This window comes from Schistocerca nitens, chromosome 2, assembly GCF_023898315.1.
Source record: "Schistocerca nitens isolate TAMUIC-IGC-003100 chromosome 2, iqSchNite1.1, whole genome shotgun sequence".
NCBI classification, from domain to species: domain Eukaryota; kingdom Metazoa; phylum Arthropoda; class Insecta; order Orthoptera; family Acrididae; genus Schistocerca; species Schistocerca nitens.
This window is the reverse complement of record NC_064615.1, coordinates 414703169-414729013: the sequence shown is the minus strand read 5'-3', so window position 1 is coordinate 414729013 and position 25845 is coordinate 414703169. Positions and strand designations below refer to the sequence as shown.

The 25845-nt window shown below is 39.7% G+C and overlaps 1 protein-coding gene across 1 annotated transcript in view; it reads left to right on the top strand.

Moving 5' to 3' along the window:
* LOC126236279 (serine/threonine-protein kinase ATR) overlaps positions 1-25845 on the top strand; it is a 391469-nt gene that overhangs the window by 155883 nt on the left and 209741 nt on the right. The window lies entirely within an intron of this gene.

Sequence of the window (25845 nt, the reverse complement as noted above, 5' to 3'; positions counted from 1 at the left end):
GAACCAGACTTACGACTGGGCCCTTCTGGATTAGCTCTGTGGACGACCTCATGATAGAGGGGTGGAGGTAGGGATTCCTCCCTTTACGTATCAGGTACCATCAATTACTCATCTACACCATGTATGTCCGTAGCTGTCCAGAACACCCAGATCAGTAGCTCCAGTTTCTGATGCAGAAGTGAGATTTCCAAAAAAGTGGCCTTGGGTGGGAATATGAGCTTGGGTACAATCTTATCATTTCTGACTTCTACTTATTTCCTGTCAGTACGTCACACATGGGAACACCCTGATGGAGCATGCTGTACCCCAGATTTCACCTTGGTGTGTATCTTGTCCCAAGGGATTTGATAGACTGCTTGGATTTCCATCAGTTATTCCTCATGGTATTGTGTTAGTACCCCAATTCAGATCTCATTTATATAGGTAGCTCATGAGTTGAAGATCAGAAGAGCTGCACCTCTACATCCACCAGTGTCAATGAGCAACACTGCTTGCCAATGAATGCAGTGTCTTAACAGAGTATTGGTGGCCGTAATTGTGTATGCCACTCCCCGTCACATGAGTTTTTCTTAATCTACAGTGACTGTATGGACAACCACACAGGCTGTAGCCCACTGTTATTCCTGGCATCCTTTAGTAACCCGAATGTAAGATTTCCTCTTAAACTTCGACAACAACTGGAAGACAGTAGTATTCTTCTGGTTGCCCAGTCATTTTGGGGTCCCAGGGAATGAATTTATCAGTCTGCTTGCCAAGAAACCTAATGAGAAGGACGCTCTGGAAATAAAGGTACCAAGCTCTAACATGTGGAAGGCATTATGTCACTGACTCTTAGTTGTATGGAAGAGTGAATCTAGCATTATGACCACAACCAGGAAGTTACAAGCTGTAAATGAGTACAGTCGTGTGACAGTCTTCCTTTTGGCCATCTCACTGGGAATTCTGAATCTTTTGTCACCTCTGTTTTCGTCACAGCAGTCACTCCTGGGTAATATCCTACAGCAAGGTGCCTACCCCCTTTGTAATTGTGGCACTCCCCTGACAATCACCAATAACCCCACCTTCATTGCTACATGCCTATCTTCACAGCTGAGTCACTTCCAGAAACCCTAAGTGATGACAACTAGAAAGTGAATCAAGTTTTAAATTTTACCTGTCAGAATGGATTGTATACTTCAACTGAAACATTCCTGCTGGCTGCTAGGGGGAAAGGAGTTTGGCATATTGCAAAATTTGTAGCCTAGAGGACCTTCGGCTGCCCCAAAAGAGGAACATCCCAAATCAGTTTTAATAATACAGTGAGTCTTTATATTTATTTTTGAAAATGTTTTACGCTCTTCCTATTAGGTAGCCAAATCCTCAACTGTATTTACATGGTACAGTGGGCGAGGGAGACTGGTCAGGTGGGGGTGCACCTTCTGCCACGTGACAAGTTGCGTTGGGTCTTAGATTGCTCCCAGCTGACATCAATCCCACACTGTTATCTTTTACCCCCGACCCCTTTATTGATTCATTCTTAACACCCCTTACGGCTGCCTTATGCCAGTTTTCTTTTAGCCCCTCTCCCCCCCCCTTTCCCATCCCCACTCCCTTTGCAGGTGGTTTAAAATTGAGCCTTTGTCCATGTTTCTGGGCCACAGTAGTTTGATCCCTTAAGACCCCACAATCCATCTGTTCATTAGTACATTTGATTCATAAGAAATGCCATGACTTAATATGCTTGTTTCTTGAATTGCAGTCCTGCAGTATGCTACTGCCGTTATTCCTGCACACTAGAAGTAAGATACACCATAGGGTTATAGATAGAGGAATGCTAAATGAAACATGTTTGTTTGTCAGAAGGACTATTTGTGGAGCCTTCAGTGACTACCATAGCAGAATCTTAGTGTTCAGACACTAAACTATGAGACAGGAACTGAAATTGAGGACACCAAAGCAAAGCCGTAACCATATTTTCACATGTTCTTTTACAAAGGAATATCTACGAGTACTACACCAGTTTAATTAATGTACTATTGCAAAGATGACTGATACAGATATTAGTGTTAGTTGCATGGGAAGCGGATGGAAATTGTAAAAACTGAACAAACCTCTAAGTATCGGCAGCTATCCTAAAAGGTTCTATACAGAGTTTCCGTATTAATCAACAATAATACACAGCTCAACAAAAGTTTGGAATATTATCGTAAAATTTAGTCTACAATGCTAGAGGTCTCATTGACCTAGGCACTTCATGTGTTATCCAGTTACAGCCCATACACTGGATAGTATTGACTACTGGCAATATTTGTGGCTATTTCGCAGCTGTGTAAACATACTGCTGCCAAAGTGGCACACTGCGAGCAGTCCAGTATCAACAATAGCTTCATTCAGTTTGTGTTCATCACTGCAGTAACATGTCACAAAGAGGCATAGAACACTTTGATAGTGTCATGGTAGTGGCTTTACTTTCAGCAGGTCATACACAACAAGACGTTGTTGATCGGTTACGTGTCATTCAAAGTGGTGTGTCTAAGGCGTGGAGAAAGTACAGAGAGATGGGAAATGAGAATGATAGACTTTACACTGGTCATCCTTGTATGACATCACCAATGCAGGGTCATTTTCTCCAACTGTTGGCTCCCATGTGCCCAACATCAACTGCCAGAAATATTGGAAATGACTCCTCCCGGGCAACAGGGATTTGATGTTAAACCAAACAGTGTGTAGAAGATTGCGTTGGCTTGATCTTCATTCCAGAAGACCAATGGGAGTTTTGCTCTGAATCAACAGAACTGACACAATTGAAGGACCTGGCTTTTGCTCATCATTATTGGACCATTGCAGAATGGAGTACTGTCATGTTTGCTGACGAGACCATTATTGGTTTGCAACCAAACACTGGATGTGTTATAGTTTGGAGAAGCACTATATTACACTAGGAATTCTGTTATGTTCAGGAAGTCCATCCATTTGCAAGCGTAAGTGTAATATTCTGAATGGCAATAATGATGGGACGGCGGACCCCTGTAATTCCCATCTATGGCAATTTGACTGGTCCCCGATACCTTCAAAGGGTCCTACAAACGATTATAAGGCCTTACAGACGAGAAGTCAGTGACAACTTCATCCTGGTCCATGACAATGCAAGACCACACCATTCTCCAGCAGTGTCTTAGTATCTTCAGAGATGCAGCATCAACCGAATGCATTGGCCAGCACAGTCCCCAGACGTGAATGCAATTGAGCGTGCATGAGACTTGTTGAAGGTGGTCATTGCACAGTGTTCAAGTCCAACCTGACAATCTTCAGGACTTCACTGAAGCTGCCATTGAGGAGTGGACCCTCATACCCCAAGATAAATTTGATGGTCTCATCCAGAGTGGAAGAACTCATCTGTGTGTGGGAAGGACATACTCACTACTAAAGACTGATAATCACATCATCTTGAGATAAAGATTTTTCTCTGTTGTTTCCAAGATGTACACTTGGGAGAGAGCCTGCTTTGTTTTGTAAGGATCTTTCTTAACTAATGAAAATTGTTCTTGTTTTCAGAAGAAACTATGTTTATTTTGTTGATAAGGTATTGTACATACCACAATTGATGTTCTGTACGAAATCATTGTAGTAAACTCAATGATATTCCAAACTTTTATTGAGGTGTGTACATTGTAGAGCCAGCGAACAAAAACTGTGCCCAATAGATGAAAGAAAGCACAAGTCACACTGGTCTATGAGAAGGGCAGCACAGGTGATTGACAAAACTGCTCTCCAATATCCTTGACTTCCATCTGATGCTGAATCTTAAAACTTGTCTGATTTAAATGTAATGAGGTATCTTGAACAGAATAACCCCGTTCACACCACCAGCATAGATTCCAAAAACATTGGTGACACCGTATCCAAGGCACGTTTCTCACATGACATCCTGAAAGTCATGGATCAAGGATGTCAGGATGATGCAGCGTTAGTGACTTCCCAAAAGAATCTGACTCGGTACTGAATCTATGCTTATTACAAAACCACCATTGTATTAGATCTCAAGCAAAATTTGCAACTGGATTGAGGAATTTGTGGCAGGGAGGATGTAGCATCCTGTCTTTGATGGAGAGTCACCAACAGGTGTAAAAATAATTTAATGCATGCCCTAGAGAAATGTGATGGGACCCTTGCTGTTCATGTTAAATGTTAATGACTCAGGAGACTTTTTGCCAAAAGTGCAGTTCTATATAATAAAGAACCATCTGGAAAAAGCAGTATAAATGTTCATTCAGATCTTGATAAGGTTTCAAGCTGCTGCAAAGCTTGGCAACTTGCCTTAAATGTCCAGAAAGGTAAAATTGCGCAATTCAGAAAAAGAAAATATGTAGCTTCCTGTAAATAACAGTGAGTGATAACTGGAATCAGTCAACTCATGCAAACACTTGGCTGTGAAAAATTGTGGGGATATGAAATGGAACAATCATTTAGGCTCAGTAGCAGGTAAAGCAGGTGTCAGCCTTTGCGTCATTGGTAGAATACTTTGAAAATGCAGTCAATCTACAAAATGCTTGCATGACCTGTAAAGTTACTGACCTTTTACTTTGTGTCATAAGCCTTGTGGATGTCCATCATCACAAATCTTTAGCTAAGTAATAAGTTTGTTTAACGTAAATAAGTAGACCTTATACCACAACATGGTCAAATTCACATTTTGTTCACTTGCACCTTATAGTTAGTAAGTCTGATAGTGAGTGTATCACATTAAGCACTTCATAAAATCTGTGAGTGGCTTAACAGAGTTTTTTCAAGTATGATGGACATAGCAACTTTACGGTGTAACTACCAAACACTGAATGTCTAATAAGATGATGAAACAGATTAGTTATGAGATCACTACTAGGACCTGACTGAGTGTGTCTTTGTTTGTGACACCTGTTTATGGATGTGTATAGTACAGAAAATTATAAATTGATGAAATACTCAGCTATAACATTTTAGATATTAACATGAAGGACAGAAAACTGATAGGGACAAGGAAATAACAGGCAATGAAGTAAGTTTGCATAAGTAATAGCTGTGTAATTAGCAAATGGCAAAAATATTGCTACTGTTTTATGGAAGAGCAGTTTAATATGCAGGACGGTTCCCAAAGTTTGTCAAAAGTTTTTAAGAATTGAAACTTTTTCATTTGAATAATTAACAAAATAACAAATTGTTTTAGTGAAAGTAGACATTTTCAGAAGAAGAAAAAATGAGAGCTACAAAGCAGTGTCAATGGATTTTCTAAAGATGTACACCCCAAGATTCGAATATTCTGGTGGTCAAAATGTACAAGAATACACAACTTATGAAATATGGAGTTATTGGGAAAAGTAAAATATTGGTTGAAAAGTGGAGAATGGGGGCTTTTAAATCAACAATACAAATCTTGAAATGGACACTTTTTAGCAACATTGAATTTTGAAGTGCATGTGTGCTACAGGTATTATAAACCATGATTATTTCTTTACATAAAATGTTTTCATAAGAACTAAATACACTGTCAGCAACTGAGAAATTACAATGGAATAATGAATTTTAATGAAATACTGTTTGAATATGGAATTAGTTATTTAACATGATTATTGTACATGTACTGGTAATGAAAAGAGGCCAGAAAAGAAAAAAAAGTAATATTGGCACTAGGACTGGTATGAGAACAAATAGGCTACTCCCACTGTGCTGTAGTACAGACTCATGTTGTTGTCTTCAGTCCTGAGACTGGTTTGATGCAGCTCTCCATGCTACTCTATCCTGTGCAAGCTTCTTCATCTCCCAATACTCACTGCAACCTACATCCTTCTGAATCTGCTTAGTGTATTCATCTCTTGGTCTCCCTCTACGATTTTTACCCTCCACGCTGCCCTCCAATGCTAAATTTGTGATCCCTTGATGCCTCAGAACGTGTCCTACCAACCGGTCCCTTCTTGTCAAGTTGTGCCACAAACTCTTCTTCTCCCCAATTCTATTCAATACCTCCACATTATTTGTGTGATCTACCCATATAATCTTCAGCATTCTTCTGTAGCACCATATTTCGAAAGCTTCTATTCTCTTCTTGTCCAAACTGTTTATTGTCCATGTTTCATTTCCATAGATGGCTACACTCCATACAAATACTTTCAGAAACGACATCCTGACACTTAAATCTATACTCGATGTTAACAAAAATCTCTTCTTCAGAAATGCTTCCCTTGCCATTGCCAGTCTACATTTTATATCCTCTCTACTTTGACCATCACCAGTTATTTTGCTCCCCATATAGCAAAACTCCTTTACTACTTTAAGTGTCTCATTTCCTAATCTAATTCCCTCAGCATCACCCAACTTAATTCGACTACATTCCATTATCTTCGTTTTGCTTTTGTTGATGTTCATCTTATATCCTCCTTTCAAGACACTGTCCATTCCATTCAACTGCTCTTCCAAGTCCTTTGCTGTCTCTCACAGAATTACAATGTCATCGGCGAACCTCAACATTTTAATTTCTTCTCCATGGACTTTAATACCTATTCCGAATTTTTCCTTTGTTTCCTTTACTGCTTGCTCGATATACAGATTGAATAACATCAGGGATAGGCTACAACCCTGTCTCACTCCCTTCTCAACAACTGCTTCCCTTTCATGCCACTCGACTCTTATAACTGCCATCTGGTTTCTGTACAAATTGTAAATAGCCTTTCGCTCCCTGTATTTTAACCCTGCCACCTTTAGAATTTGAAAGAGAGTATTCCAGTCAACATTGTCAAAAGCTTTCTCTAAGTCTACAAATGCTAGAAATATAGGTTTGCCTTTCCTTAATCTATTTTCCAAGATAAGTCGTAGGGTCAGTATTGCCTCACTTGTTCCAACATTTCTGCGGAATCCAAACAGATCTTCGCTGAGGTCGGCTTCTACCAGTTTTTCCATTCGTCTGTAAAGAATTCGCGTTAGTATTTTGCAGCTGTGACTTATTAAACAGATAGTTCTGTAATTTTCACATCTGTCAACACCTGCTTTCTTTGGGATTAGAATTTGTTACCCTAGGATTTCTACTAGCCCTCATCTTTTTACCTACTTGATCCTTTGCTGCCTTCACTACTTCATCCCTCAGAGCTACCCATTCTTCTTCTACTGTATTTGTTTCCCCCATTCCTGTCAATTGTTCTTCAGTTTTAATCTACAGTTCATAACCAATAAATTGTGGTCAGAGTCCACATCTGCCCCTGGAAATGTCCTACAATTTAAAACCTGGTTCTAAATCTCTGTCTTACCATTATATAATCTGTCTGATACCTTCTAGTACCTCCAGGATTCTTCCATGTATACAACCTTATTTTATGATTCTTGAACCAAGTGTTAGCTATGATTAAGTTATGCTCTGTGCAAAATTCTACCAGATGGCTTCCTCTTTCATTTCTTAGCCCCAGTCCATATTCACCTACTATGTTTCCTTCTCTCCCTTTTCCTACTACCGAATTCCAGTCACCCATGACTATTAAATTTTCGTCTCCTTTCACTACCTGAATAATTTCTTTTATCTCGTCATACATTTCATCAATTTCTTCGTCATCTGCAGAGCTAGTTGGCATATAAACTTGTACTACTGTAGTAGGCATGGGCTTCGTGTCTATCTTGGCCACAATAATCCATTCACTATGCTGTTTGTAGTAGCTTACCCACACTCCTATTTGTTTATTCATTATTAAACCTACTCCTGCATTACCCCTATTTGATTTTGTATTTATAACCCTGTATTCACCTGTCCAAAAGTCTTGCTCCTCCTGCCACCAAACTTCACTAATTCCCATTATATCTAACTTCAACTTATCCATTTCCCTTTTTAAATTTTCTAACATACCTGCCCGATTAAGGGATCTGACATTCCACGTTCCAATCCGTAGAACGCCAGTTTTCTTTCTCCTGATAACTACGTCCTCTTGAGTAGTCCCCACCCGGAGATCCAAATGGGGGACTATTTTACCTCCGGAATATTTTACCCAAGAGGATGCCATCATCATTTAACCATACAGTAAAGCTGCATGCCCTTGGGAAAAATTACAGCTGCAGTTTACCCTTGCTTTCAGCCGTTCGCAGTACCAGCACAGCAAGGCCGTTTTGGCTAGTGTTACAAGGCCAGATCAATCAATCATCCAGACTGTTGCCCCTGCAACTACTGAAAAGGCTGCTGCTCCTCTTCAGGAACCACACGTTTGTCTGTCCTCTCAACAGATACCCCTCCATTGTGGTTGCACCTACGGTATGGCCATCTGTATCGCTGAGGCACGCAAGCCTCCCCACCAACGGCAAGGTCCTTGGTCATGGGGGTAGACTCATACTAGAATATTAATCAGGTGTGTGTGACCTGTTCTAAGAAGTACAAGGGGTATTGTATGTATGCAAAGAAAGGCAGCACAAATAGTCACAGGTTTGTTCAACCTGTGGGAGAGCATAATTGAGAAGCTGGAAACCTTAACTGGCCGATGCCTGAACAAATGTTAACAAATTCCTCTTCTTCAGAAACGCTTTCCTTGCCATTGCCAGTCTATATTTTATATCCTCTCTACTTCGACCATCATCAGTTATTTTGCTCCCCAAATAGCAAAACTCATTTACTACTTTAAGTGTCTCATTTCCTAATCTAATTCCCTCAGCATCACCTGACTTAATTCGACTACATTCCATTATCCTCGTTTAGTTTTTGTTGATGTTCATCTTATATCCTCCTTTCAAGACACTGTCCATTCCGTTCAACTGCTCTTCCAAGTCCTTTGCTGTCTCTGACAGAATTACAATGTCATCGGCGAACCTCAAAGTTTTTATTTCTTCTCCATGGATTTTAACACCTACTCCGAACTTTTCTTTTGTTTCCTTTATTGCTTGCTCAATATACAGATTGAATAACATCGGGGATAGGCTACAACCCTGTCTCACTCCCGTCCCAACCACTGCTTCCCTTTTATACCCCTCGACTCTGACAACTGCCATCTGGTTTCTGTACAAATTGTAAATGGCCTTTCGCTCCCTGTATTTTACCCCTGCCACCTTCAGAATTTGAAAGAGAGTATTCCAGTCAACGTTGTCAAAAGCTTTCTCTAAGTCTACAAATGCTAGAAACGTAGGTTTGCCTTTTCTTAATCTTTCTTCCAAGATAAGTCGTAAGGTCAGTATTGCCTCACGTGTTCCAACATTCCTACGGAATCCAAACTGATCTTCCCCGAGGTCAGCTTCTACCAGTTTTTCCATTCGTCTGTAAAGAATTCGCGTTAGTATTTTGCAGCTGTGACTTATTAAACAGATAGTTCTGTAATTTTCACATCTGTCAACACCTGCTTTCTTTGGGATTGGAATTATTATATTCTTCTTGAAGTCTGAGGGTATTTCACCTGTCTCATACATCTTGGTCACCAGGTGGTAGAGTTTTGTCAGGAGTGGCTCTCCCAAGGCCGTCAGTAGTTCTAATGGAATGTTGTCTACTCCGGGGGCCTTGTTTCGACTCAGGTCTTTCAGTGCTCTGTCAAACTCTTCACGCAGTATCATATCTCCCATTTCATCTTCATCTACATCCTCTTCCATTTCCATAATATTGTCCTCAAGTACATTGCCCTTGTATAGACCCTCTGTGTACTCCTTCCACCTTTCTGCTTTCCCTTCTTTGCTTAGAACTGGGTTTCGATCTGAGCTCTTGATATTCATACAAGTGGTTCTCTTTTCTCCAAAGGTCTCTTTAATTTTCCTGTAGGCAGTATCTATTTTACCCCCAGTGAGATAAGCCTCTACATCCTTACATTTGTCCTCTAGCCATCCCTGCTTAGCCATTTTGCTCTTTCTGTTGATCTCATTCTTGAGATGTTTGTATTCCTTTTTGCCTGCTTCATTTGCTGCATTTTTATATTTTCTCCTTTCAACAATTAAATTCAATATTTCTTCTGTTACCCAAGGGTTTCTACCAGCCCTCGTCTTTTTACCTGTTTGATCCTCTGCTGCCTTCACTATTTCATCCCTCAGAGCTACCCATTCTTCTTCTACTGTATTTCTTTCCCCCATTCCTGTCAATTGTTCCCTTATGCTCTCCCTGAAACTCTGTACAACCTCTGGTTCTTTCAGTTTATCCAGGTCCCATCTCCTTAAATTCCCACCTGTTTGCAGTTTCTTCAGTTTTAATCTACAGTTCATAACCAATAGATTGTGGTCAGAGTCCACATCTGCCCCTGGAAATGTCTTACAATTTAAAACCTGGTTCCTAAATCTCTGTCTTACCATTATATAATCTGTCTGATACCTTTTAGTATCTCCAGGGTTCTTCCATGAATACAACCTTCTTTCATGATTCTTAAACCAAGTGTTAGCTATGATTAAGTTATGCTCTGTGCAAAATTCTACCAGATGGCTTCCTCTTTCATTTCTTAGCCCCAGTCCATATTCACCTACTATGTTTCCTTCTCTCCCTTTTCCTACTACCGAATTCCAGTCACCCATGACTATTAAATTTTCGTCTCCTTTCACTACCTGAATAATTTCTTTTATCTCGTCATACATTTCATCAATTTCTTCGTCATCTGCAGAGCTAGTGTCATATAAACTTGTACTACTGTAGTAGGCATGGGCTTCGTGTCTATCTTGGCCACAATAATCCATTCACTATGCTGTTTGTAGTAGCTTACCCACACTCCTATTTGTTTATTCATTATTAAACCTACTCCTGCATTACCCCTATTTGATTTTGTATTTATAACCCTGTATTCACCTGACCAAAAGTCTTGCTCCTCCTGCCACCGAACTTCACTAATTCCCACTATATCTAACTTTATTCCCTTTTTAAATTTTCTAACCTTCCTGCCCGATTAAGGGATCTGACATTCCACACTCCGATCCGTAGAACGCCAGTTTTCTGTCTCCTGATAACGACATCCTCCTGAGTAGTCCCCACCCGGATATCTGAAAGGGGGACTATTTTACCTCCGGAATATTTTACCCAAGAGGCCGCCATCATCATTTAATCATACAGTAAAGCTGCATGCCCTCGGAAAAAATTACGGCTGTAGTTTCCCCTTGCTTTCAGTCATTCGCAGTACCAGAACAGCAAGGCCATTTTGGTTAATATTAAAAGATCAGAACAGTCAATCATCCAGACTGTTGCCCCTGCAACTACTGAAAAGGCTGCTGCCCCTCTTCAGGAACCACACGTTTGTCTGGCCTCTCAACAGATACCCCTCCGTTGTGGTTGCCCCTACGTTACGGCTATCTGTAGCGTTGAGGCACGCAAGCCTCCCCACCAACGGCAAGGTCCATGGTTTATTGAGGGGGGGGGGGGGGGGGGGGGAACCTATCCATTTCCCTTTGCTGAGGGGTAGACCTTAGTAATGATATAGGATTTATTGTGCAACTGCAGTAAACACCATTCAGGCAAAAATATGAAATCCAAACACAAAAATAAAGGCAAATTGAGGCGCAGGGTAAATGCCACATAGTTCAAAATCACTTTCTTCCTCGGCACTGTTGCTATCTGAACTCTGGTCCGTGGATGAGTCAATGGGCTTGCCCAAAGATATAATGATATTTTCCACAGTACTCACGACACTCTCACTAACTTCGTTTTTCTATGCTTCCTTAACAACTGTTTCTATGTGGTGTAGAACATTTCTCCATTTCTCTGGTGTTATTTGTGTCACTGCGTCCTCTTACAGTCTTTGCATTTCTGCCACAGTGAAGCTCTTGTAAATTGTTGCCACGTAATTTTTAATTTGTGCCTAATCATTTTGATGGCATCAAAGTAGCTGTGGTATGGCGGAAGCCTGAGAGTCCTGTGGCCAGATTCTTTATCTACCTCGTCCACACATATTGTTGAAACTGTGGCTTAGTCTTGTTTACTATTTCCATGAGCAGTGCCTTACATAAATCATCCTAAATTTTCACATTGTGGCATTTCAACCATTCAATAACATTTGCTTTTTTCATTGAGCTTCAACTTTAATAACAGAATGGTATGGGGCATTATCCATTAAAATGAAGGATGCCCAATTTAAGTTTTCCAGTAGTTGCATCTTGAACCACTTCAAAAAAACTATCATGGCTCATCTCCTCATGGTACGTGTTTGATTTCCTCAATTTGTAAATGAGGAGACTGTTAGGTACAAAACCAGATGCAGTTCCAGCATGCAAGACAATAATTCTTGTGTCCTTTCCCACCGGAACAGCAGAACTTCTTCATATGGTGTCACCTGTCCAGTCTCTTCTGACAGACTGGCCGGCAGTTACCCCGGTTTCATTGAGCCACATGTTGTTGTTGTGGTCTTCAGTCCTGAGACTGGTTTGATGCAGCTCTCCATGCTACTCTATCCTGTGCAAGCTGCTTCATCTCCCAGTACCTACTGCAACCTACATCCTTCTGAATCTGCTTAGTGTATTGATCTCTTGGTCTCCCTCTACGATTTTTACCCTCCACGCTGCCCTCCAATGCTAAATTTGTGATCCCTTGATGCCTCAAAACATGTCCTACCAACCGATCCCTTCTTCTAGTCAAGTTGTGCCACAAACTTCTCTTCTCCCCAATCCTATTCAATACCTCCTCATTAGTTACGTGATCTACCCACCTTATCTTCAGCATTCTTCTGTAGCACCACATTTCGAAAGCTTCTATTCTCTTCTTGTCCAAACTAGTTATCGTCCATGTCTCACTTCCATACATGGCTACACTCCTTACAAATACTTTCAGAAACGACTTCCTGACACCTAAATCTATACTCGATGTTAACAAATTTCTCTTCTTGAGAAACGCTTTCCTTGCCATTGCCAGTCTACATTTTATATCCTCTCTACTTCGACCATCATCGGTTATTTTACTCCCTAAATAGCAAAACTCCTTTACTACTTTAAGTGTCTCATTTCCTAATCTAATTCCCTCAGCATCACCCGACTTAATTTGACTACATTCCATTATCCTCGTTTTGCTTTTGTTGATGTTCATCTTATATCCTCCTTTCAAGACACTGTCCATTCCGTTCAACTGCTCTTCCAAGTCCTTTGCTGTCTCTGACAGAATTAAAATGTCATCGGCGAACCTCAAAGTTTTTACTTCTTCTCCATGAATTTTAATACCTACTCCGAATTTTTCTTTTGTTTCCTTTACTGCTTGCTCAATATACAGATTGAATAACATCGGGGAGAGGCTACAACCCTGTCTCACTCCTTTCCCAACCACTGCTTCCCTTTCATGCCCCCTCGACTCTTATAACTGCCATCTGGTTTCTGTACAAATTGTAAATAGCCTTTCGCTCCCTGTATTTTACCCCTGCCACCTTCAGAATTTGAAAGAGAGTATTCCAGTCAACATTGTCAAAAGCTTTCTCTAAGTCTACAAATGCTAGAAACGTAGGTTTGCCTTTTCTTAATCTTTCTTCCAAGATAAGTCGTAAGGTCAGTATTGCCTCACGTGTTCCAACATTCCTACGGAATCCAAACTGATCTTCCCCGAGGTCAGCTTCTACCAGTTTTTCCATTCGTCTGTAAAGAATTCGCGTTAGTATTTTGCAGCTGTGACTTATTAAACTGATAGTTCGGTAATTTTCACATCTGTCAACACCTGCTTTCTTTGGGATTGGAATTGTTATATTCTTCTTGAAGTCTGAGGGTATTTCGCCTGTCTCATACATCGTGCTCACCAGATGGTAGAGTTTTGTCATGACTGGCTCTCCCGAGGCCATCAGTAGTTCTAGTGGAATGTTGTCTACTCCCGGGGCCTTGTTTCGACTCAGGTCTTTCAGTGCTCTGTCAAACTCTTCACGCAGTATCTTATCTCCCATTTCGTCTTCATCTACATCCTCTTCCATTTCCATAATATTGTCCTCAAGTACATCTCCCTTGTATAAACCCTCTATATACTCCTTCCACCTTTCTACCTTCCCTTCTTTGCTTAGAACTGGGTTTCCATCTGAGCTCTTGATATTCATACAAGTGGTTCTCTTCTCTCCAAAGGTCTCTTTAATTTTCCTGTAGGCAGTATCTGTCTTACCCCTAGTGAGACAAGCCTCTACATCCTTACATTTGTCCTCTAGCCATCCCTGCTTAGCCATTTTGCACTTCCTGTCGATCTCATTTTTGAGACGTTTGTATTCCTTTTTGCCTGCTTCATTTACTGCATTTTTATATTTTCTCCTTTCATCAATTAAATTCAATATTTCTTCTGTTACCCAAGGATTTCTATTAGCCCTAGTCTTTTTACCTACTTGATCGTCTGCTGCCTTCACCACTTCATCCCTCAGAGCTACCCATTCTTCTTCTACTGTATTTCTTTCCCCCATTCCTGTCAATTGTTCCCTTATGCTCTCCCTGAAACTCTCTACAACCTCTGGTTCTTTCAGTTTATCCAGGTCCCATCTCCTTAAATTCCCACCTTTTTGCAGTTTCTTCAGTTTCAATCTGCAGTTCATAACCAATAGATTGTCGTCAGAGTCCACATCTGCCCCAGGAAATGTCTTACAATTTAAAACCTGGTTCCTAAATCTCTGTCTTACCATTATATAATCTATCTGAAACCTGTCAGTATCTCCTGGCTTCTTCCATGTATACAGCCTCCTTTCATGATTCTTGAACCAAGTGTTAGCTATGATTAAGTTATGCTCTGTGCAAAATTCTACAAGGCGGCTTCCTCTTTCATTCCTTCCCCCCAATCCATATTCACCTACTATGTTTCCTTCTCTCCCTTTTCCTACTGACGAGTTCCAGTCACCCATGACTATTAAATTTTCGTCTCCCTTCACTACCTGAATAATTTCTTTTATCTCGTCATACATTTCATCTATTTCTTCATCATCTGCAGAGCTAGTTGGCATATAAACTTGTACTACTGTAGTAGGCATGGGCTTTGTGTCTATCTTGGCCACAATAATGCGTTCACTATGCTGTTTGTAGTAGCTAACCCGCACTCCTATTTTTTTATTCATTATTAAACCTACTCCTGCATTACCCCTATTTGATTTTGTATTTATAACCCTGTAATCACCTGACCAAAAGTCTTGTTCCTCCTGCCACCGAACTTCACTAATTCCCACTATATCTAACTTTAACCTATCCATTTCCCTTTTTAAATTTTCTAACCTACCTGCCCGATTAAGTGATCTGACATTCCACGCTCCGATCCGTAGAACGCCAGTTTTCTTTCTCCTGATAACGACGTCCTCTTGAGTAGTCCCCGCCCGGAGATCCGAATGGGGGACTATTTTACCTCCGGAATATTTTACCCAAGAGGACGCCGTCATCATTTAATCATACAGTAGAGCTGCATGTCCTCGGGAAAAATTACGGCTGTAGTTTCCCCTTGCTTTCAGCCGTTCGCAGTACCAGCACAGCAAGGCCGTTTTGGTTAATGTTACAAGGTCAGATCAGTCAATCATCCAGACTGTTGCCCCTGCAACTACTGAAAAGGCTGCTGCCCCTCTTCAGGAACCACATGTTTGTCTGGCCTCTCAACAGATACCCCTCCGTTGTGGTTGCACCTACGGTACGGCCATCTGTATCGCTGAGGCACGCAAGCCTCCCCACCAACGGCAAGGTCCATGGTTCATAATGTCTTCAAATGACGCTTTAACTATAGTTCTTAAAAATCAAAAACGCCATGCTAAGAATCTTCTCTTTTCATTATAATTTTCTGTGCATTAATTTTTTTAAACCAAACTGAGGGCCCTAACAACTGTTTTCTGCCACTGAATAACTCTGTCTCCCAAAGAGAAACGGACAGTTTTTTAATTGTTGAATGTTCTTTTCTCTCATAATATCCATGCATGTGGTGATGAACAGCATGTTATGGAAAAGAGTCCAGGTTTGTTACACATGGTTCTGTCCTTTCCAGGTGGCTGCAGTTTGGGTGAACCAGGCTCTTCCCCCTCTGCACAGTATTTCTCCTTACAAATTTTGACGACAGTATTTTTGCATATCTTTAAAGCTTCTGCTGTCCATTCAGCTTCCTTCATTAGAGAAAATAGAGTTGCACCATTGTCTCTCTCTTACTCAAAATATTTCCGCACTGAGCACACAAACTCACGTGCCTGACCATGCAAAACTTGAGTGGATCAATGAACTTTCCATGTAGCAGCCACACTTTTTTGCATGCTGACACTGCAAGCTTTAGATATTCCTTGGCACAAAGTAAATTCGCCACACAGAGAAACAACACAATGAAGCGGACTGCAACTGTTTACATTACTGGCTGCAAGTGTTATCTACAAATGGCTGCAGAGGCTGCTGCCTGCAGTAGCGGAGAGATTTGACAATGGTGAACGCAACAGGAGGCTCAGCTAACCGCATTCTGTGATTGGTAGCAGCCCTGTGAACAGCTGGATGTCAATCACTTTGTCATTCTGATCTAGGTACAGATGCAAGATCTGTGTGTAAATCTCCCAACCACCACCACCACCATCACCACCACTACCTCCTCCATTTGAGTCACAAGCATCACCTATTCAATCAAAGGCAGGGCTACCCGTGAAAGCAGCCATGTGATCTACAAACTAAGCTGTGACCACTGTGCTTCGTTCAACATGGGCATGACAATCAACAAGTTGTCTGTCCGTATGAATGGCCTCTGACAAACTGTGGCCAAGAAACAGCTGGACCACCCAGTTTCTGAGCGCACTGCCCAACACAACATCCTTCATTTTAATGACTGCTTCACAGCGTGCACCATCTGGATCATTTCTATCAACACCAGCTCTTCTGAACTGTCCAGGTGGGAACTCTCCCTGCAATATATCCTATTCTCCTGCAACCTTCATGGCCTCAATCTTCGTTAGTCATTGTCCTTCCCTGTTCCCACTCCACAGCCTTCTATTCCACAAGTATACCCACAGTCTTTTTACTTTGCTCCTTTTCTGCTCCCCCCCCCCCCCCCCCCACCACCACCACAACCACCACCACCACCACCACCACCACCACCACCACCACCACCACGTAACCTGTTGACTGCACCTATTCACCTAGCTGCCCTATCCTCTCTCCACCTCGTCCATGTATGCTCCCACAAACGGCACTTTACTGTCCCCCATCTGTATCCTGTTCTCCCTCCCCCTCCCTGCTCTAGCTTCCTTGCACCCAGAATGCTTCTCCCATTATGCACAGGTGCTCGCAGTTTGGCCCCAGCAGCCAGAGACAGTGGCCGTGTATGTGAGCTGCATTTGCATGAATGTGTGTGTGTGTGTGTGTGTGTGTTGCCAATATTGGAAGGAGGTCTTCTAGCTGAGCTCTTATGTGTTTAGTAGTCTTTTTGTTGTGCCTGTCTGTGACTTAACATCTTCGCTATATAGTGAGTAGCGATCTATCCTTTTCAGTACATTGTCATTATAGCCCTTATAGGGGCATTTAAACCATTATTCTTCCTGCATTCAATACACGAATAGGATGGAAAGAAGCCATAATAAGTGGTTCAGCAGGAAGTACCCTCTGCCATGCACTTCACTGTAGTTTCCAGAGTATAGATGTAGAAGTAGATGAACTTATACTGTCACAATCATTCTTGTAATCCCTTCAGTGAGTAGATCTTCAATACTGCAGTCACTGCTTTGTTTTTCTGATCGTCGTCGTTAGCAGTTGTCTACAACAACACTGATGATCAGTCTCTCTGTGTTAATCTTGAAAATGTCTGCCAACATGCAAGGATCAGTTACTCATTTAAGCATAATTGTGTCATTCAATAAAAGTTTTTCTTGAAATGGTCTAGTACTATGAGATTCTTTATTCAGGTTCTTTATTAGGTATTGACATCATGTAGTGGAATGGCCTTTATATTGATATACAATAGCAATCACTGTATTAATTACTGTTCGCATTGCATGTACAAATAATTTATCATATAGTATCCTGTTGTTCACAATTGTAATAAAAATCCTGAAACTCAATTTGTACACTGCTAGTATCCAAGAATTATCTTAAACTGTAGAATGGATTTTTTATTAACCATTTATACAACTTACTTTCAAACGTATTGAAAGGTGTGTTGGTTGCAGAATGTGGCAGCTTATTAAAACCTTGCAAACAGTTCACTTTGTGAGAGCTGCCCGTTTTTATTGGCCTGTGCCTAAGAATGTCAATGCTCTTCTTGTTTCTATCGTCATGACAGTGTATGTTTCCGTGCTATCAAACTCTGCTATGTTGTTTTTTGCATGTATCACTGATACATAGATATCAAAATTTATCACTGTCATTATTTTGATCTTAGTGAATAAATGGCAGCAGTGTTCCCTTGGACAAACCTTACACTGTATCCTTAGCACCTTTTTTTGAATCAATAATACATCACTTGACATGACGTGAGTGACCCCATAACGATAGCTCATAAGATATGTAAGATTAAAAAAGTCCAAAGTAAGTTACCCTAAGATATACATTTCTCACTAGATTAGATAATTTCCAAATGAGATAGAACAATCTTGATATCTTTCTGCAGACATGATTAATACAGTTTAGTTTGGAATATGTATTCCAGGCAGTTTTACAGATTTTGTTTCTGTGCCTTTAGCTAGTCCCAGCAGCACCTTTTGAGTTTTCTCTGGATTGCACTGTAGTTTATTGGATGGGAACCAGTTTAGTGTTAAGGAGAGTGTGTCCTGTGATTTCTGGCATAACCTTAACCTATCTCAGTCTGTGGTGATTAAGTTGTGTTGTCCACATAGCATATAACGCCTGTACGTATGTACGTACATTGTGCCAAATGTGACCTTAACATACAATATAGCGTTACCCTCTGGGAGGAATTTTGAAATTGACCGTGTGTTAACCTAATGGATAGAGGGTATTGAACATGAAATTCATGCTATGGCAGTTAGGAGAAAGCAGAAAGACTTTAATTTTGTAAGAAATGAAAGCAATAAAGTTTCATCAAATGAATAATAAATGGTTGCCAGCCTAATTAGGCATAATAATGTGAAAACATTATTTTCGGTGGATTTAAATATACTCTTGCAAAAGGGACTTTCATAAATTCTTTCTTAGTAAAGTCCAATGAACACACACAATTACCAGGTGAAATGCACAGTGAATAGTAGTAGCTGTTAATAGCATAGATTAGCGATCACAGAAATGTAAAAGTGACTTTACCCCTGTTAACTATAATTACTACCTCAACCATTAATAAATTCAGCACAATATGTTCTCAAAGACCTCACGAGATTAAGTGGCACCTGGCAAGAGTTCAAGTTTGACTAACACCTACATTTACAAATGCAATAATTTAACACTGTACTAAGATATTTCATATTCACTCTACTGTGGAAATGTTCCAGATTTCAATGGCAAAAACTGAATTGAAATTAATCTTTTCCTACCAGCAAAGACTAAAGTGGGGCCCTTAAACTGTCCCTTCCTTTATAAGCAACTATGCACACATTACAGAAACAATTTGCATCACATAAATGCTGAGTTACAACCCCACTTAAGTTTATTTAGTCCTCAATGCTTTATAACAATTTACACTAGCAATATTCTCATTTAGCTTCAGAAATAAATTCAAGGTAAAGTAAAGCTTCTGTTAGGTTTATCATTATGTGCCTTTTTCATTGCTTGGTAAGCAAGTGATTTAATTATCAACATTTATACTCTTTAGCACTAAACTTTGGCACAGTCAAAGTAGTTTCAATTCAAAGCGAAATAAAGCTTTTTAACAAGGTTAAAATAATGTACCTCCCTCTTTATGTATGAAACAAATGATTTAACTAGCAACTTTTATGTACTTTAAAACTGAAACTGAGGCACATTTAAATAGAAACAAATTTGCATTTCTCCATAAACAGGATACTCGGTCTTTAGCACTTGTAGGATAGGATCCTGTTTGGTATCATGAAGAGGACGGTTTCAAAGTTCAAACACAACTTTTGAAACACTTAAATTATTATTGCAAAAGCAACACAAGCACACTGGTTTATACTGGCATACATATCTGTTTTCCAAAGTAGATGAAGCAGTGGCGCAATAGAGGTGGCAAGCACGCGGTGGTTATCAGGCCTCCTCCTGGCAGTTTTAAACTCTATTTAATTCTTCTTGGCGATGTATTCATCATCTTTAGAGCCTTTCCAAATTTGAGAGCACTGTTTTACAGCCGGAACCACATCCGAGGCCATTCCATCATAGATTTGGTTTCAGAATGCCTCACGTGGCACCTGCGGTGTTGACTGTGCGACTACTGGCCACTGACTGCCTAGTGTGCTCTCTCTCTCTTACCGCACAGATTGACCACCACTTCCACATTTTATCGCACGCCAAGCCTCTTCCATAATGGAGGAGATTCCCTACGTCTTTTCTATTTCACAATACAAGATCCCTAAGCATGAACCAGTTTTCTACATAAAATTCTGTTGTTACCAACAGACATGTTTTATAAAATTCCATTATTTAAACACAATGTTAAATATTTACAAAGTATATATCACAAATTTCCACTTCCCTCTAACAATTCAAAGATCTTAACTCTACAGAATAAATACTTCATAATAAAATTACACTGTACCAATTACTCACAATAAATAATGGTGTTACAAGCAGATAACAGACTGAAGCCCAACGTAATGTGGCAAACTGTTAATTGCAACAATGAAGAAGAACGGTCCGGGGATAGAGCCCTAAAGTACAGCAGATGTGACTGTCTTCAGGGAAGAATGCCTATTTTGAATTGAGTCAAATTGTCTCATATTATTTAGATAAGAATTAATTGTTTTTAATGCTGTGTAATTTATTCCATAATACTGTATTTTGGCTAGTAATATGTCATAGGGAATACAGTCAAAAGCCTTACTCAAATTGCATAACTCGAGGGACTGCATTGTTATTTTCAAATGCACTTAGTGACTAGTTAACAACTTCGAGGACTGCAGAAGTGCTATTTTTTTCCTTGTCAAAAACCTTGTTGTCTATTACAAAGAAAATTATGTTTTACAAAGTAGTTACTAAGCTGTAAGTGAAAAATTGCTTCAGATATTTTGGAAAAGATTGTAACAATAGACACTGGCCTTTAGTTCCCAGGGAGATGCTTTTTGCTCTTTTTGTATGTAGGTATAACTTGTGAAATTTTGACTGGGTGAGAGAAAACTTCAAGTTAAAGGCATTTACTCATAATAAAAGCAAATGGTTTCCACATAAAGAGTATTGTCATTTTTACTGTACAGCTATGTAGCCAGTAGCAGTCCGTGCTTTTGGAGTTAGAAAATTTTGAAACAGCATTTGCTATATCTATGGGTGTGACTAGATCCCACTGGATTTCATGTCCTCTAGGAAGCTAATCAGCAAGTATACCGGTTGGTTAATTTTAGATCTTAATTTATTTTCTCCAGTAGCAAAGTATTTCTTTAGCTCTTCTGGCTCAAGCAAAGTCTTTAGTTTGGCTAGAAGTGGATTCTTGTGTTACGATATACCAGGCAGCCGAACATGTGTCCAGAGCTCCTTGTACATAATTTTTATAGGAAATTTTTAGGTAAGTTTCATTTCAGCTTTATAATGTTTTTCATATTTCATGTAAGCTTTATAAGAAATGTCACGTTTGCAGTTATTTTTATACACCTTGTACGGTGAAATCATCTTTACCCTGATTCTAACAAGGATCCCAGGTGTGCCATTTAAGCTTTTTACCTTTTCTGTTTGGTTTAGAACTGTTTATTCTCAGTGGTGAGCAAGAATACCATAAACCAATATATAACAACAAAAATAATCAATTATTGATAATATAGTATAAATGGATAGATAAATAATCTACTCACCAAGCAGCAGCACAAAAGATTTTAAATTTTAGAAGCTTTCAGATCCAGTGGCACCTTCTTCTGGCACAAAAGTTGAAGGGGAAGGAAGAGGGGTGAAGTAAAAGGACTGGAGAGGTTTAGGGAAAGGGGCTCAATTCAGAAAAGTCACCCAGAACCCCAAGTTAGGGGAGACTTACCAGATGGGATGAGAAGAAAGACAATCAGTCTTTCCTTCTCATCTTCTCCGGTAAGTCTCTCCTGACATGGGGTTCTGGGTGACTTTTCTCAACTGTACCCTTTTCCTTAAACCTCTCCAGTCCTTTTCCTTCACCCCTCTTCCTTCCCCTTCAACTCTTGTGCCAGAAGAAGGAGCCACTGGCTCCAAAAGTTTTGTGTGTGTGTGTGTGTGTGTGAGAGCGCGCGCGCGCGCGCGCGCGCGCGCGCGCACGCACGCACGCACACGTTTCCCTGCTGCCAATTGGTGAGTAGGTCTTTTATCTACCCGTTTATATTATACATCAATATATCTCTTAAATAAATTATTAAAGAGTGTTTCAACAGGTGATTTATTTGCGTCATATTCATAAACAAAGTCCCAGTTTGCATTTCTAAGGCAGTGAATAACTTAATACTTTTCTCTTTCTGACCTCTAACGCATATCGTGCTTGGCTTATTATTTGCAGTCACATAATCATTATCTGGCTCTGTGCAGATGTATGTGAGTAGTAGATCATCATGATTGGTAAAATGTTTATCTGCTATTTTATGGGTCTCTTGAGAAATTAACTATAACATTATCTAAAGAGGCATTCCCATGTGTTGGGCAATTATTAGTACAATATAAATTTTAATGATCTGAGTAGCTTTAAAAATGTTTTTAAGTTTGTCTTATATGAACCAGGCAGTCTATGTTGAAATCACCACATACTGCAACATTTGTTTTGAGCTTTAAAATTTTTCTTGGCATTTGCTGAAATTTCTTAAAAAAGAGATTAACATCACCATTTGGAGATCTTATATACAGTGACAATTATGATATTCTGTTCAATCAGTCTTATACAACTAAATTCTCCATTTAATTCAGCTTGTATCTACCTTAGAAAATTTTATATATTGTTGGATAAATGTTGCAACTTCCCATTTTTTTCTCCCATTTCTGCGCATTATAGCTGCCAGAATGTACTCATTAGTTATGAAAAGATCTACTTGATTTTCTGTAAACCAATACATCATATTTTTTATCTTACAAAAATGCTTAAGTCTAATAATTTATTCCTGATATTGTGAATGTTGGCTCACATGAGAGTAATTAATTAACATTTATTTTTCTTTGTATCTAAGTGATTAGGAACATGGTTTTTACATGAAGTATTTTTACTCTATGACGACTCTGGAACTAATCTTTCACAATTTTCTCTAAGAAAGAGACTGGATCCTCTTTGATTGTACAATTTGGTAAACCCATTCTTTTATTTTTTTTAGAGTCTCTCCTCAATTATTCTGTTAGCCTGTTCACACAGAAAAATTTCCCTTTGTAACTCAAATGTAGCCCATGTTTGGTACGCAAAGATCGATCAATATCACATAAATCTATAACGTCACAATTCCCATACTGCGAACAAAGCTGTGTGAATCAGGTATTTGTTTTGTGTACTACTCTGTTGTCGAATGAACATGAAGTTAAGTCATATCTATGGGGTATTGTAACAACAACTGAATTTTTTGATTGGTTATGTTCTAAGAACTTCTTTATACCTGCAATACAGGTGTCTGCTTCATTGCATGACACATCATTCTATTCACTTAAACACACAACATGGTTGGTTTCTTGCAACACTATTTTCTTTTGGTTGATACCTTCCAGGACAGCAGTTGTTTGTGCTCCCAGTGTCGCTAGTTATGTCATTTAATACACTGCTTAGTTTCCTGCCTTGACTGTCCGCCAAAAACAGCACAGCGTATTTATTACCTCATGGAGTTTTGTTTGAACAGTTTCTGTCTTTAGCCGAAAGTTTAGTTTTCCATTGTGTAGAAAAGTGTTCATTGTCATTGTTATTAATACAGCAGTTGGTGTGTGTGCTGCTTTTGTGACAATATGTTGCCTTGGGCTTTTGTCGCCGGTGATATGCACAAGAATATTCTTGTAGGAGTTGTTGTTTGAAGCACTGGAATTCTTGTTCAGAGTAACGAGCTCATTATTATTGGCATTTTTAGCCACATGAACACAATGCATCAGTTGTGTGTTGATCACTTTCTGTTGTTAGTTTTTTCTTCACTTCTTCTAATTTATTCATGTGGTCTTCATATTCAGAATGTGTTGTAGCCAGTTCTTTTAGTGCACTAGTTTCTTCTTCCTGTGATACCAAAAGAACTTTGAGATTGCTTACAGCTAAGCACTCAGCAGATAGTTTTGCCATTTGTGTTTCTTCAAGAATTCTTGATGTTCAGAGTATATTGTTGTAAGATTGTCTTTTACTGCATTTATTTCCTTTTCCTGCAGTGCTGTGGATTCCTTTAAATTTATTTCTACTAAACATTTGACACATGTATGGCACTGCCACAGATCTTTATTGTTTATGAATTTGAGATTTATTTTCTGGAGCACATATTACATATGGAATGACCACATAATAAAATAACTCAGAGACTATCTTTGTCACTACCATTACTCGGCACTAGGTTGATATGAGATCATTCAATAAGTGAATCAACACAATTCTTTCTCAGAGCAGGATGGTTTTATGTATGATTGAAATACAATATTTATGATTGAAATACAACATTTTGTTTTCCCATTCTTTGACTGTAAAACCCTATTTTTGAAACTTAACTCCATTTGGTTTTATGGCCTAACACTACGTTAATGCGAGTGCTGTACACTGTGTTGGCACCACTCTACAGGTCTGCGTCTTAGCCAAGTTCTTGCTGTGTCAATGACATCACCATCATTGCTGTAGTGCTTCCCACGAAGTCCGTCCTTCCGTGGGCCAGAGTTGTTGAAATCAGAAGGTGCAAGATCCAGGCTGTGTGGTGGGTAGGAAACAGTAGTCCATGGAAGTTTTGTGATCTCCTATTGGGTGTGCAGAGTTTTGTGTGGCTGTGCATTATCATGGAACAGGTTCACATTTTTGACATGTTCCACATCATGGTTACCGTGAAATTGATCAATGGAACACATAACTAACTACCTGTGGCCTGTAATTCTTTCTTCAATTTCATAGGAGTTTCACAATAGACGTTGGAGTTGGCTGATAGACCATGAGGGGACGTTGAACCGAATATTCCCTTCAGAGTCCCAGAGGATGATAGTCATGACTTTACCAAGCCAAGACTTTACCAGTTGCATCAGCCGGTAAAGTCATGGCTTGGTAAAGTCATGGCTATCATTCTTTTGAGCTACTTCAAAGGAGATGTTACATGTTGCCACTCCATGGAATGTTGTTTTGTTCGAGATTGGAAGTGGTGAATCCATGTTTCATCACCTGTGACAAAGTTCGAGAAAAAATTGTCACCATCAGCTGCATGACGAGTAAGCAATTCCAAACAGATGTTCCTCCTTTGCCCTTTCTGCTGTTCAGTTGGGCTTTGAGGGACCCAACATCTGCACATTGCAACATTGCAGGCATCACACCTGCATGTGCTGACCTGCATGTGGGAGGTCAGTTATTTTTGCTTCTCCTTGTTCTGTTGATGACAGACACATTACGCAGCAACTTACTATTTTATCCACAGCCCATTGTCCACAAAAATTTTGTAAATGCCTGTGAATATTTGTGATGACCTGGTTTTCTGCCAAAAGAAATTAAGTAACTGCTATTTGTTTGGAATGCACCTCAGTTGCAGAGACAATTCTGAAGACCGATTATAGTGTTGCCATCTACCAAGAGTTACTGGAAATGTAAGAGATGATGTGGGAATGTTTAAGAATGTCACAAGCAAAATTACAGTTTTTAACCAAAATTGGCCAAAAAAGTGTTGCATTGCTTATTGAACACCCCTCACGTTATATAGCTAGAGAAGTCCATATACAACTAGAGAAGTCCATACACAGCTAGAAGAGTGCAGTGCTTGAATTTGAGTTATTATTGTTTCAAAATGTTCTTTTGACTTGTTTGATATTGTCTGATATTTTCTAAGAGTGATAATTTCTCAA